Raw genomic sequence first — 15,793 nt, forward strand, 5'->3', positions numbered from 1 at the left:
ACCAGACTGGCTTTGAACTCACAGAGATCTGCCTGTCTCTGCCTCCTGAGTGCTGGCATTAAAGGTGGGTGCTACCACTCCTGGCTTTTTATTTGTTTTAGAGTCTCCTTTTTCTGAATTATGATTTCCTTCAAGGCAGAATCCACAAATTAGTCACAGGTTTTACACATGAAACATGGTGCCTATTAACTTTATATTTTGCCTTTCTTTTGTGAGGTCGAAGTTGTGTTGTCTATACTTTTGGATACACACACACACACACACACACACACACACACACACACACACACACACAGTATCTCATAGTCCAGGCTAGCTTTGAATTCATTTTATAGCCAAGGTTGTCCTGAACTACTAAGTTAATTGTCTTTATGTCCTAAGTGCATACAGTCTCCAGATTTTGTGTAGACTTTTTAGACTCCCCCTCCTCCCCTTACCAGTGAAGGAGAATCTGCTGGAAGTAAGGATGAGTGGAGAAAATGCTTGATATCTGTGTGACCAAGGTAATTAAGATGGGAAGCTAACAATCTGGGTCCTGCCTCATTCACCGTTGTCGCTGCTTTGGGCTGAGCTGTAATCATTAACTTCTTTAGCTACGTAGCCTAATGAAGGCAAATGTGATGGTTCTCCGGTGTGCTTAAGTATAATCGGTTGCTCTTTTCCCACTGTCCACCTGATTACACGGATGGTGTGTAGAACTCTCTGAAGGCTTGCTTCAAAGTCCAGTTCCTTGAAGGTCTCTTCAGATGTCAGTTTCCTTGTCCCGCATGAACTAATAATTACTTCTACATTGCCCAGGTTTGAGATAATGTAAATCAGATACCAGCATTATGAACGTTGTGAGTCACCGTGATATGTAAGAGCGGCAGTGAGTCACTTCTCAGCACCACTGGATGGGAGTGGTGGAAAGAGAGTTCGGCTGGGGGCTGGCGGTTTTGGGAGTCTAGGATGAATGACAGGGACAGTGTGATGGGCAACTGGCTAGAGGGACTGCTGGCCAGAAGTTGACGTGTTCCAAGTGAGTGGACAAGGAAGACCCATTTTGACGCTTGGGTCACAGATTGTTCTCAGGTAGAACAATCAGTTGTGGCGTGTGTGGTCACGTCCTGAGACCAGTGTGTCATTCTTAAGGCACTGCATTTTTAAGAAATACCTGGATTTCTTTAGAAAGATTAACTTACAAAGTTAACTGTTTGGAGAGCTGTTTGGTTTGATGTTAGTAGTTTTTTTTTTTTTTTTTTTCCAAAGGGAGATGGAATCCAGAGCTGTGATCGAACCAAAAGCAACTTCCCAGTTTCTCTGAAATAAACACTGCCAGAAATGTATACTATTCCAGAGAGAGGACAGAATCCCACACTTGGGCACAGTTGTCCTGGTGGATTAACCCCAGAGGGTTAATTCAGGACACAAACCTTTGCTCAGGGTTCTTACAGGGGAATGCTTTCAGTTCGTGCCGGCTAACAGTGTTGGAGGTAGAGCCACCGGACTTCACGTGATTGCAGCCTGACCTGAGGGAAGGTCAGCTCCTTCCCTTTGACTTCTGCAACCACCAACCTATGGCCCAGATCTGCAGTAGGTGCTGGGCTTTATACGGAATTTGTGACAGGCCACTCCACAAATAACAGTATCTCTTCTGTTTGAGAGACTGTTTATTTTGGAAGGCGATGTTAGAGAAAAGCTGGAGGAGACCTACTGACTGTTTTACCAGGGAAACGGCAAGATTTATTTACGAGTGATAAGTGTACCTGGGTCAGTGCAGGTGCTGGGGAGGCCAAAGCAGGATCGCATTTTCACGAAGGCAGGCTGTTGTTTCCTTAACTAACAGGCTTGCACAGTGACCACATCTGCACTGTGGGCATGCAGAATGTTTGTGAGAGCTTATGGGTGCTTAGAAGTCTTAGATATCATCATGGCGGTTGGCAGGTACATTTCACACTGTAACTTTTGATGCAGGCGAGACTTTACAGAGAAGCTAACTAAATTCATTCTCCCACAACCTGGGTCTGAGTTGAGCCGAAGGGCTGGCTGCTGGTGTCTTATGTGTGGTACAGGCTCTCCCACAATGGATGTTGTGCTGAACTTGACAGTGGTGTCAGGTGGATATGCTGTAACACCCTGAATGTGCCCAGTCACCTGTGACTGTGCTAAGGATGGCACCTGCGACTAGCAGGAACCTGTATGTACCCTGAGAAGGGGCTGTGTCCCTCAAACAACTTGGAAATTGTTAGTGGCAGGGGAGAAAGCAAGGTTGAGGTTATCCGAGGAGAGGCTGTGTGAGCTTCCTTTATGGCTTAGTACGGTTCAAGGGGCCCCTGTGTGAGTGGCCCACCTATGAGATTCTAGACTGTGGTAGCCTGGAGTCTACAGCACAGTAGCAGAAAGGTAGAAGGCAGGAACCAACCCCTGAAGGTTGTCTTCTAACCTTGGAGCGTATGCTGTTGATATGTGGCTACACTTATGTACACATTTCTCTGTCTCTGTCTCTGTCTCTGTCTCTCTCTCTCTCTCTCTCTCTCACACACACACACACACACACACACACACACACAGATTGAAAACGCAGAGGCAGTTTTGGTTTTCAATTTAGCTGAATGAAAAGATAAGAAATGAAAAGGAAAGGAAAGGACGTGATTGCTCCCAGGTATGGTGGAGGAGAAAGTTTACTGTAGATAGTGAGTGAGCATAGCCAGAGGCAGGGACATCTGGGAGAGTCCAGAGTGAACATGACCCTGAACCATGTAGGGACAAAGGGAGGGGGAGGAGAAGGGAAAGAGGGGAACTAAGTACAGCAGCTAGGAGGCCAAAAAAGGGCAGAGAGAGGAAGTAATGAAAATGTCTGGATTATATAGGGAAGAGCCTCTGGGGAAGAACAGCCCAGTGTCTGGGCTGGAAAGTTCAGGGTACAGGCAGGGACTGGGATGCTGGGAGAACCTGGAAGCCAGGTCTGTCTTGGTATGTTAAATGGGCACCGCAGCTGCTTGTCCTGAGTTTGAAACTTAACAGTAACTAGTTTAAATAGTTACTATATCAGGTGCTCAAGGCAAATTCATCGTAGGGTGGATACTCTCTATGCTCCTCAGGAAAAAAGGTGAATCTGTAGTGTTTTCTAGTTCTTGCTCCAAAGCATATTTTTCCTTTCCTTGTGTAGTTCTTTACTAAAGACAGGAATGATTGAATAACAGAAAATTCACCGAGTAATGGTCAGGTGACACGGGGTTTGGTCAGATGCCAGCTGTCCATTTGCAGGGTTCTCTTAGAGAACTTTCCTTATTACAAGAATAACACGCAATCATTATACAGATATTGAAGACAATGTGTTCAATGACTCAACCATGCTAGTTTCAAATTGGGGGGAGGGGCTACTCCTCCCGTCTTCACGTTAGCATCTGCACATGTGCCTACACAGAAGTTTGTATGCACACACACTCTTCGAGTCAAGGTCTTGGAAAGTAGTCATGACTACCCTGGAATTTGTTATATAGACTGGATTGGCCTAGTATTTGCAGCTATCCTCCTGCCCCTGCCTTCTGAGTGCTGGGTGTATAGGCATGTTCTAGCTCTGTTGAGTCAGGTCACTGTTTTATGTGTTTTTCTACATTCTCATCATGGCGTCTCTATCCCTAATGCTAACAATCCATACGAAATCCAAACACTGACTGGCTACATACCTGGCCAGGAAGGAAGTCCACTGGTCTTCATCTCTCACTATCATGAGAGTTACACACAGGCCCCCCACCCCCCACCCCCATATGCCCAGCATCTACACGTGTGCTAGGGATCCAAACTCCAGATGGCTTTTTTGTTTTTGTTTTTTGTTTGTTCCCAGACAGGGTTTTTCTGTGTAGCCCCAGCTGTCCTTGAGCTTACTTTGTAGATCTGGCTGGCCTCAAACTCAGAGATAGGCCTGCCTCTGCCTCCTGAGTGCTGGGAGTAAAGGCGTGCACCATCACACCAAGCCGAACTCCTGGTTATTATGCTTGATACGTAGGTACATTGCTCCATTCCCCATTCTGGTTTTGTTTTTTATTCAAAGAAACTGAGGTCCAGAGAAGTCAGATCTCTCTTTTTCAGGCTGAGGCTGTCATAGGCTGGGGTGAACACCTCAGGTCACAGTCTCTGTGGAAGCACTCAGCTGCCTCAGAACATAACACAGCATGTTGTTGGCAGCTGCCAAGGTAATGGCTTTGGGAGTAGGCAAAAGTGCACCGGGTGAGGTCAGGCCTGAAGGTCAGCTCATTGATATTGGAACCTGGAGTTTTGACAAGAGTCCTATTAGAAATGCCATTTTATAAGTCACTCGCCTCCTGCCTTCGTCTTGGTAAGAACACGGGCTCAAGCTCTGGGCTTGGACTGGCTTTAATCCTTTCAGCATTATCCTAGAGTTCAGGGCTGAGGGAGAGGCCGTTGACTCTGAATTGCTAACGTGCTCTGCTGAGTTCCATCCGCCCTGTGACTTGACAGGCAACAGCCTTAGCCTAGTCCACTGGGGTCTGGAGAATTGCTTCTGCTCAGTCAAGAGTGTTTCCTGAGCTGGGATTGAAGTGCAGGGCCCTTTAGCTTCCAGTGTGACAACCACTATCGGGCAATTGACTTTTACTCTTCAGTCCCCAATAGGGGATAAATTAGGAAATAAAATGGGAAGAGGACAGGCATCCTCATCAAGATCCAAACCCACAGAAATGAGTAACTGTAACTAATCCTATGCAGTCTCTCTTCTCTATCACATGTGCACTTCACTGGGTCACTCTGCTTTACACAGCAGGTTAGCAGATGGTGGTGTCCTGGGTTCCTTACTTTATTGAGAAATGACCCAGGATTCTTTTGCGATACATGTCCAAAGTCAGTTCAAAGTATGAGTAGTGTGTGTGTGTGTGTGTGTGTGTGTGTGTGTGTGTGTGTGTGTGTAGAAGATGCTTTCCTCTGTGGTTATTGGAGAGGCTTGCTCCACCCTCCTGCTTTTGTACCAGCCTGTCACAGTGTCACAGTGAATGAAAGGGAGCAGTCTTTCAAGTGCCGGTGTTCAATGGGTATTTGTACTCAAGGTGATCCCGGAAGTGTGGGTTTTCCTATTGTAGATACTATTTTTTGATTGTGGTTTGTGTGCTTTACTTTCTTCTCAGGGAGGTTCTTCATTCTTCGTCTCTCCCCTTCTTGCCTCGTTTTCATACATTTCATATATTGAGAAACGTGGCTGTGTCCTGTGAAAAAACAAACACACTGATTTTATACCCTCTGCCCACTCTCGCTGCCCTCCCCGATTCCCTGCGCTCCAAATATAAGACCTCTCCCGGTAGGCAAATGCTCTTCCACTGATCTATACACCACGGACCGTTCTTTCTTTTGAAACTCAAATTTCATCAGAGCACTGTACGCTTAAAGCCCTCCATTGACTTTCTGTCTCTGCACTGTCAGAATGAAAGCCTTGCTAGGAGGAGGTCATGTGTGACTTGGCACCCGGCTCTCCTTCTGACCTCAGCTGGAACCAACTGCAGGCGCCACTTGATGCAGTCACAGCGGTCTTTTGGCATACCAAAGGTGTGGAGCCTGTACAGGCTGAGAATCTTTGTTTGTCTGTTGGCCTCTTACAAAGCCTTTCCTCAGGAGCTGTATGCCGACTTCCTCACACTCATGAACACTATCCAAATGTTATTCTGTCACTATCCTCCTCCTCCTCCCCGAATCCAGTTACTCTCTAAACTGTTACTCATTTATTGTTTCATTGCACTTGTCCTTTAAAAAATACCGTGTTTAGAAAGGTTCTTACGTTTATAAAAGGCTCCCAGTCCATGACAACAACGGAGTCCTCCATCCTCAGAGCTGTGCTGGGTGTCTAGCAAGCGACACACGGCCAGACTCAGTGGCCCTTCACCTGCCTTCTCTACTTGGCAAGATGGTTCAGGGATGTTTTTCTGAATATTTATTGAAATTCTTGTTTTGGTTATATTTTAAGAGCTTATGACTTGTTTTCCCATGCTAACGTGTGTGTGTGTGTGTGTGTGTGTGTGTGTGTGTGTGTGTGTGTGTGGTGTTACGTTTGAGTTCTAAAATATAGCAATAACAGAAATATTGCCCGCATTGTGAAATTGGACTTACTTTATCCTGGAGGCACTTGAATGTACTGAAAAAGACTTGAAGTGTCAGTATACTGTCCGGACAGTAACTTAGTTATAAATCATGTTGAACATACCCTGGTTACATATGTACGTATAGCCCTGTTTTGTAAAGAAGTATCAGTTATACATGATCCTATTTTAATGACGCAGAGTTTAAATGTAGGTATATTTGTACCATTTGGCAAAGATATGGCTAGAAGAACCAGGGTGTCTGCTCGTCACTACACACATGAATATATTGATTATACACATGAATATATTGATTTCACTTATCTCAGGTGATATGCATGCATGTGGTGAGAAGACAGAACTTTGCATTTTCTATCCAAACAAGTCAAAAAATAGACTTCTTTAAATCTGTTTGAGCATAGAAAGCCATCCCAATTGTTTCTAGAGCAGAAGGAGAGGCTTTGTATCTCCTTTTCGAGATAAGCGTGGGTCTGTGCAAGTGAGGGTATAAAAGCTGAGCTGTATGCATGCCTACGTGCATGTCTGTGTGCTTCGAAATAATCTTGTGTGTGAGTGGTGTCCTAGCTAGGGGCACTATTGCTGTGATAAAACACCTTGACCAGAAGCAACTTGGGGAGAGGGTTTATTCGGCTTACACTTCTACATCATAGAGGAAGTCAGTGCAGGAAGTTGAAGGCAGGAGCTGAGACTGAGACCATGAAGAGGAGCTGCTTACTGGCTTGCTCAGCCTTCTTTCATAAAGAACCCAAGACCATGAGCCCAGTGGCTGCACCATCCACAATGGGCAGAGCCATTCCCCATCAATCACTAATTAAAAAAAATGCTCTCTACAGGCTCACCTGTGGTACAGTCCCATGGCGGCATTTTATCAGTTAAGGATCCCTTCTCTCCGATGACTATGTCAAGCTGACATAAAATTGAGCAGCATGTGTGTTTTGTGCATGTTAGTTTGTATATTTGTGTGAGTACAATATGTGTGTGTGTGTGTGTGTGTGTGTATGTGAGAGAGAGAATATATATATGTATATGTATACGTATATGTATATACATGCATGTTCATGGTCAGAGATGTCTGGAGTCTTCTTCAATTGACCTCCACCTTATATATTGAGACAGAGCTCGTACTTGAACCCAGAGCTTGCTATCCAACTTGTGCCTCGGATCCCATCTGTCCTCCTTTCAGGGCCTGAGATTGCAGATGGGCTACCGCACTTGTCCAGCATTTACCTGGGTGCTGGGGATCCAAAACCATCCTCACACTTGTGTATGAGGCACTTTCCTCACTGAGCTCTCTGCCCAGGCCCACTCTTTTATTTTGTATTTTCTGAGACGATCCATGTAGCTCAGACTCAAACCTCTAATCCTTGTATCTCTGCCTTCAAGTTGTATAGGGCTGTAACTCATCACTGAGGTGTTTACTTTTATGTATTTTTAGACACTATGTAATTATAGATGGTCTGGACCTCACTGTATAGACCAGGCTGACCTTGAATTTACCAATATCTCCTGTCTCTGCCTCCCACCCAAATGCTGGAATCAAAAGTGTGGGTCACCACACCCTACCCAGGTTGTAGTTTTTTGAGACTGAGTCTCAGGCAGGAGGATTTGGAACTCTGTTTGGAATGGCCTTGATTTAGGATCCTCAGACTTTTACTTCCCTAGTGACCAGTATTCCCCACTATGCTTACCGTGGAATTCTTCATGTTTGGAAGAACTGTGGGTAGTTTGCTGTATTTATATTTGCATATATCCAAACTACTAGTTTTCCAACTTAGAAGATGAGAAGAGACAGGGAGAAATGCCCATGAGTGTTGAAGCCAGAGGATGAAGTCCAAATGCTAAGATGCTACCGTGTGGCCTCTTTTCAACGTTTGGAGCTTTTTATTTGTTCTTGGAACACAGTTTTAGATAATTTAGCTTTCAGTTTCTAACTATGGTGATAAGTTGGAAGTACTTAGAGAGCTTAAAGTTTATACCAATTATCATCAATCAGCCTGATAGTTTGGAAGAAATATATAAAGGAAAAATTTGAGGCGGGATGCTTCAGTGAAATGAAGGGATTGCTAGTACTGTGTTTTTCTACTGGGTGCTGGTAGGACTGAACTCAGGTCCTCTGCAAAAAGGGAGAGAGAGAGAGAGAGAGAGAGAGAGAGAGAGAGAGAGAGAGAGAGAGAGAGAGAGAGAGAGGGAGGGAGGGAGGGCACGCATACATTCACTTGTGAGTAGGTCAGAGGACAGCTTGCAGTTCGTTCTCTCCTTATACCTTGAGGGCCCTGGGAATTAAATTCAGATTCTCAGTCTTGGAGGCAAGTGCCTTTACCCACTGAGCCATCTTACTAGGCTCCCCTTCCCCCTTTAAATAAAACAGCTAGCTTTAGAATATTGAGCAGATTGTTTTATGTTCTCTGTTTATGGGATGTAAGTTTTGACTGCCACTGTCGTTAGCTGTGTCATGTTGGTACCAGTGAATATCTCAGCCCCTGGTAACTAGACATGCTTATAAGTGTATACTTACGCTTCCCTTTAGGGTGCATGCCAAACCTCATAAAGAAAGAAGAAGCAAACAAACAAACAAACAAATCAGAGAAGAATATAGAGAGGGATGCCACACGGCGGTGGGGGTGGTGAATAAGATCTTATGATCAAGTCTGTTTCCGCCAAGGGTTGTTTTGTCTTGTTTTTTGACATTGCCTTGCCATGTAGCTCAGGCTAGCCTTGAACCTATTGCCCATTCTTCTAATAGGGTTTCAGGTATGAGGACTATACCTGGCGGTAGCTAGGATGACTGAGATGGAAGCAACGAAAAATCGCTCACAGTTGTTCCTTCGGTGAAGGGAAACTGAATATTTTTGGGGCAGGGGTGAAGGGACTGGGCAATGCTCTGTTGCACATGCCCTTGAATAGGATCCTTGTGAGCGGACATTTTATTTCAACCTCTCTTGTTTTCAGAGAGCTGTTTCCTTGAGGGTCAGACACATTTAGGGAATCTGATCACTTTACCTAAAACAATACAGTCCAAGATTATTGTGACTAGCGTATTTCAGGTTTTTCTAAATACGTTCACTGTGTGTGCAGCTTAAACATCCACATATACATATGGATTGTTGGGTGTGTAGAGGAGTGAGTTTAAATGTAGAATTCAGCAGGTTGAGTATGAAAAGGAACACAGGTATATAATGTGGTAAGCTCTGTTCACTGGGATCTTCTTTATCACAGAGCAGCAGACTGCCTGAATCTCCACCCCAGCATACTTCCTGGCCACAGAATTATTTTTGGTTCGGTTCTTCTCCAGGACTTAAGCCAGAAGTATTGTAGTAATGGTGGAGTAGATCTGTATTTAAACCGTTTAGCTTTCTACAGTATAAAAAGTTGATTTGAAAATAGTGTGCTATTACTAACTGTAATACAAAATCAGGTATGGTCTTAGTTTGTTCTGGTTTTGGAGACAGGCTGTCACATAGACTCGGGTGACCTGAACGAATTACATAGTGACGGCTGGCTATGAACTCCTGACTGACTGTCCTACCTTTCCCTTTGCCAAATGCTATGATTACAGCACGTAATGTACGGCCACACTGGTCTGGTTCTTTTGAGATAGGGTCTCACTATGAAAGTGCTGGCTTGCCGAAAGCCATGTAGATCAGCCTCAAGTCAGTGCTTACTTTCCGTCTCAGCCACAGCCTAGAGTTTGATCACCAGGAACCAAGGATGCGTTATGTTCTCAGGTCTCCTCAAATCTTTTACCTTGTGTTATCAGGAGGATGCTTTGCTTACTGACTTCTGAAAGCCTCCATGATTATTGTTCCTTGCTGTCATGTTCAGTGTGTGTGTGTGTGTGTGTGTTCTTTATAGTTCTTTATAAACACACACACACACACACACACACACACACACACGAGCACACGAGCACACGAGAAGGATAGGCATCTATTACGGAGCGTGATCGGTTCACATTATTCTGTTAGAGTCACGTTGTAGGAAGAACTCTTGCCATCGGTTTTCTAACCAGTCTTGTTATGCTTGGGTTACCACTTGATTGTGCCAGCCTTTGTGTCTGAGCTAAAACGTACTTCTTCATAGGCAGTTGGAATAATAGTTTGCTTTGTTACATGTTACATCCTGCCCGAACCTGGATTTGCTGATACTTCCTCATAACCTTCCGTCTCAACCACTGGGAGGAGGGGAGCCAGGAGATCAGAAGTTTAAGGCTAGCCTGTGCTACTGAAGTCTGCCTCAGAAAACTTCAAACAATAATAAACCCTAAACAAATACACAAACACAAACAAACAAATAAACAAACAACCTCATTAGTTCAAAGAACCCAGACATCCGGCCCTTGCAGTTTTAACATGAGTTTTAGCATGGGTGAGTGGAAGAGAACGTGCTCACTTCGTCCTCTTCCGTTGGGCTGTGGATTGCTGTCAGTCTCTCAATTCTGGACAATACTGGGTAGGAGTTCCTCTGAGCAAGCGCTGCCTTTTAATTTTGTAAAATCCACATACCTTCCTTTTAAAAGTCACTGCATTAATATGTGGTTGGGCACGTGGGTTGGGCCCCGGAGTTGTGCCTCTGAGGGGTGTGACAGTGTGATGTGAGTCAGTGGGAAGAGGGGGTGGCTTTCCTTGCTCAGCTGCAAACGGAGAGTGAAATGCCCGGGCTCTGTGCTACCTTTGGAACCACTTAGTTTGTCAATGGTTAGTAAGACAGGATGTTCTAACTGTAAGCTATGCCGTGGGGATCGTATTTTGTATCAGAGATGCCTTGTGTGTCTGGGCTCTTCAGTGTGGGTCATCAGACTGTGGAGCACTTCACTATCTTGCTGTAGAACTTGATCCCCAAAACTGCAAGGCTGGCGGTTGAATTCCTCTTCTCCCTAGACACGAGCTCCACTACTGAGTTCCATCCTCGGCCCTTTGCTCTTCAAGACAGGTCTTGCTATTCCCCTCAGGCTGGCCTCCTTCCTGGCCCTGGGATGACAGACATGCTCCGCCACGCCCAGCTGAGAGCACCCTTTGACCTGTGCCTTTTCTTCGCACTGATCACACGTGTGAGGGATGCTTATTCTTATTCTAGCATACCAGTCACACTTGAGAAGTTCCCGTTTTTTTCTGCAGTTCATTGCAGGTCAGAGGGATTGCTTCTTAGAGGCCAGAAAGATAGGGAAGTTTGCCTACAGTTTGAGATTTCTCTCACAGTGAGAGATGGGTATGAATGCGTGAGATCTTAAGTTACCTTTACGTCTTGATGAGTGCTGAGAGAGATTAGCTGTAGACCTGGCGTGGACAGTAAAGTACGTATGGTAGGTAGAGAATTCAGGGGCCAGGATGGAAATATTCTTTCAAGCATAAGTATACTTCTAGTTGCCCTTCTATATTTTTCTGTCTAAAAATTTCTGTTTTATTATTATTGTGTTCGTAGGCCTATACTGTGCCAGTGTGCATGTGCTCACAGACCACGGCAGAGGTGTGGAGATGAAAGGACAGTTCTCTTCATCTTGGGATCCGGGGAACTGATCTCAGGTGGTCAGGCTTGTGGGGCAAGCCTTTTCTCCACTGACCGTTCTTGTTGGCCTTTTCAGAGTTGTCAATTAGTGGTTGTTTTCTTGCTTTTAAAGATAGATGTTTGATTAAGTTATTAAAATATATGATTTAGCTGGGAGGGTAGCCTTGACTCTGAGTGGAAGGAGATAGGTAGGGAACACTCCAGGATTGTGCTTGAGAGGTATGCTGATCTGAGTTGCTGTCTGTGGTGGGAGTCCTTGAGGGACAGCCCAGGGCTCAGTTGATCCAGGGCAGTCGCTTGCAGACTTTGAGAAATGCCAGCTGTAGTTGATGTCAGTGGGCACTCAAGGAGCAGATGTGATGGTCACTTATAGGCTGATGTTCCCTTAGCCTATACCTGCAGCTGATTATTTTGATTGCCCCCCCTTTTTTTTAAAATAAGTTTTAGATGGATTAATGGCTAACTCTCTTGCTTTCTTCAAGTAAATATTGTACTAAGACTTGGAATTTTCTCAGTTCCAAACTGGTCTTCTTCTCTCCTCTGGTTTGTCTGTCTGGATCAGAACGTTGTACCAGTGGGTCCAGCTCCCAGGATCCCTCTTTTCACCATGTTTGTTCTCTGCTCACTTCTTCCTGTCATCATTTGTCAGTTCTCTTTGGTCACATTTCCCAGGGTTGCCTTAAACCGAGCTCCTTCAGCCCACACAGGGACAGCTTCGTTGTCATCTAGTTGTCCTCTTCATTCTCATATTCTCCTGCACAAAATTCTACTGTAGAAGGAGACACACATCTTGAGCAGATGTGTGTGTCAGCGAGGGCCATTTTATTTAGGCTTGGCCAGCTGAGCTAGTCTTCTTGGAAGAATTAAAATCAGGGTGTGCCAGCATGGAAGCCAGCCCTGAGTCACTGTGCATGTGATTTAATTAACAGTCCAGAAAGCATGGACATTGAGCTGTGTGATAAGCTTGTTAATTTTGTGCTTGTATCGCTTTCTTTCTCCCTTTCTTTCTCCCTTTCTTTCTCCCTTTCTTTCTTTCTTTCTTTCTTTCTTTCTTTCTTTCTTTCTTTCTTTCTTTCTTTCCTTCCTTCTTTCCTTCCTTCCTTCCTTCCTTCCTTCCTGCCTTTCTTTCTTTCTTTCTTTCTTTCTTTCTTTCTTTCTTTCTTTCTTTCTTTCTTTCTTTCTCTCTTTCTATTATTTATTAATTTTTTATTTATTTTTAACTTATTTTGATTTTTAGAGAACTTTCTTTGCTCAGGTGAAGCAGAATCCTAGAGTCTTTGAAACAGACCCCCTTGGGTGTGAAAGAACTTCATTCAGAACAATTCAGGCTGAAACACAATTACCATAGTCAAAGGGTATAATGCCAAGTTTACCGAAAGAAATTAAATTTAAAATTTGGAAAAATGTGAACCAATTTATTTACCTTTAAATTTTTTTCTTCAAAATTAAAAAGAAATTTTTTTTATTCTAAGTGTAGAGTGCTTTGCATGTATATGTGTGCAGTACACACATGTCTGATACCCAGAGAGGACAGATGAGGTCACCTGAAACTGGAGTTACAGACAACTGTGATCATCCGTGTATGTTGTACTTGCTGGGAACCCAGGACTTCTACAAGGGCCCCAAATACTCTTGACTGTTGAGGAATTTTCATTTGTAAACAAAGTGTTGAGGAGGGTTTATGAGCTGCCTGGCTTAGATTCACCATGAAAGAGTGGTGATACAGTTGATCTCAAGGCCACAAACATCCTGACCCTGCTTGGTACATGCTCATTATCAATGCCTTGAAGACAAACAGTGTCTGTGATAACTTGGATTTTAGGTGGTGCTGAAGTTTCTGACAAGGCAGATCCTGGGGTGGGAGGCTTCTTTCTCTTCCTGCCTCCCTTTCATTTTTTTCCTGATTTCCTGTTCTTCCTCATATTCTTTGCTATCTTCTTGGTTGCAGCTTTTATTACTTAAAGGCCTTACTTCACGTGTATCGACGCTCTTCCTGCTTGACTGTCTGAATACCACTTGAATCCCTGGTTCCTGAAGAGGGCATTTGGATCCCTTCTCTCAGAACAGGAGTTCAAGAAGGCTGTGAGCCACCAAGTTGGCACTGAGAATCCCTCCCGGGAAGAACAAACAGGCTCTTGATTGCCGGGCCATCTCTTCTGCCCCTTTTACTACTTTTACAATTGATGCTTGCAAACAATCTTTTCTTTGTAACCACTGTGAAACCCTTTCCTCATAACCTAATGTCATGATGTATGTTGGTGGCATAAGTTTATATTTATTGCTTTTAAGTAAATTTCTTTGAACATTAAAGCGAGGCCTTTTGGCAGATATTTTGCCAGAGGCTCTCCCTGTGTTTTTTATTGACATAGTGTGTGTGTGTGTGGGGGGGGTGTGGCTGGTGGATTAGGAGACAACTTCAGGTTTCAGCCATTGCCTTCTACTTTGAGATAGGTCCTTTTGCTTTTCTCTTGGATATACCTGGGTAGCTGACCTGTCAGTCAGCTTTTGGAAGATTCTTCTCTTCCCACTAAGCATCTCCCTGCAGGAGAGCTGGAGTTGTAGATGCACATTACCAAATGCTGCCTTTTGTGTGGGTTCAGGAGATCTGTGCTCAAGCTCTTGCTTGTTTCTGAGGCAAACTCTTTCCCCAGTGAGTCATCTTGCCAACTGAAGCCAGAAGTTTTAAGATGAAAAGAGTTAATATGTGAGAAGTAAAGCAGTCTCTCCACGAATGACTGCGGTTGTCATTGCGACTCCTTTTTAAAAATCCTTTTGGGGGCTGGGGATTTAGCTCAGTGGTAGAGCGCTTACCTAGGAAGCGCAAGGCCCTGGGTTCGGTCCCCAGCTCCGAAAAAAAGAACCAAAAAAAAAAAAAAAATCCTTTTGGGTCAGGGTCTCATTTTAGAGACCTGGCTGGCCCAGAACTACTAGTAATAGAGACAGGCTTTCCTCTGCCTCCCAGTTGCTGGGATTACAGGCATGCACCATCACAGCCAGTTCTGTTTTGGCATTCTTAGTAAAAGAGAAGCATACCAACGCTGATTTTCGGATGGAAGTCTACCTTTTAGATTTGGGGCTGCCTATGGGTGTGTTTTTACTCATAGGCGCCTAGGTGACCTTATACAAGGATTTGGTAACAGTAGAAATAATCTTTGTTTGCTTGAGACAGGGCCTCAGTAGAAACGATCTTTTAATTATCGCATGGGATTATCAAAAAGACTGCTACAGTGAAAATTATTGCTAACTCTGGTGTTGTATGCATATAGTTTTTTTTAATGTAGTAGTGTTATTAAAACTAAACTTTTGTGAATTTTAGCATAGGAAAATTAAATTGAAAGATTACAATGAGATGGGTCAGAAAGCCACACTTTTGGAAGGATCAGCCCTACACTTGTTTGGCTGAGTGGATCAACCAACACCTAACACTGAGACATTCTCTTTGACTAATGTGTACCACTCCACAGTTGTTCTTGATGATGTGTGGTTTCCTTTGTGAGGTCATGAATGATGTTATCAGCAAGATAAGTAGTGATACCACCCCAAGTCAACCATCTACCAGTCACATCCAATGGACCACCAGGCTTCTGTCTATATGGGGTAGGCATGCACCTTTTTAGGTAAATAAAACTAGGATTCTAATCTGTCTTGAGTTAATCAATATAACTATCTGACAGTAGGCTATCTCAGGCTTCCTACGAGTTCTCTTGTTGAGACAGGCATCCATATGAACAGTTCTCAGCACCTTAAGCAGTGTAAGGCTATGTGACCCATGGGTGTCTGCTTTTATGTGGTTTTGACTTTTAAAGAAGATAAGGTTAACTGAATATTGGACTTCCTTAACCAACAAACGAAGTTTGAGCCCAAGTGGATGATTATGTAGGGAAGATGCTGACGGTTCGCGGTAGGTGAAGACAGAGCTCCACATCACTGCTTGAAGCAGCCCCAGAAGTTCTCTCATTCTTCTAGGGATCACGGATTTTACTCTAAGTCTGTGGGAAATAGAGTTGGAGTTTATTAAAAACAGAAGTGCTCAAAGACAGAACACTAAGAGCAGGGGTATGCACGTCTCAACCAAGAACTAGTTTACTAAAAGACGTTCTTCATGGGTTTTTAAGCACAGGGGTGGAGGGAGGGAAGTGCAGGCAATGGATAAGAACCATCCAAGTGTGAGTATCGGATCCTTAGGGTGAGGTGCACAGTGTTTCCTG

General features: G+C 44.2%; 1 protein-coding gene across 7 annotated transcripts in view; it reads left to right on the top strand.

Moving 5' to 3' along the window:
• Window positions 1-15,793, top strand: part of Gpd2 (glycerol-3-phosphate dehydrogenase 2) — a 133,765-nt gene that overhangs the window by 15,112 nt on the left and 102,860 nt on the right. The window contains exon 1 of one of the 7 annotated variants that reach the window (XM_087648934.1): window positions 15,082-15,182. The gene's annotated coding sequence lies outside the window, so the exon portion shown is untranslated. 7 annotated transcript variants of the gene reach the window in all.

This window comes from Rattus norvegicus, chromosome 3 (assembly GCF_021556685.1).
Source record: "Rattus norvegicus strain SHRSP/BbbUtx chromosome 3, alternate assembly SHRSP_T2T, whole genome shotgun sequence".
Taxonomy (NCBI): domain Eukaryota; kingdom Metazoa; phylum Chordata; class Mammalia; order Rodentia; family Muridae; genus Rattus; species Rattus norvegicus.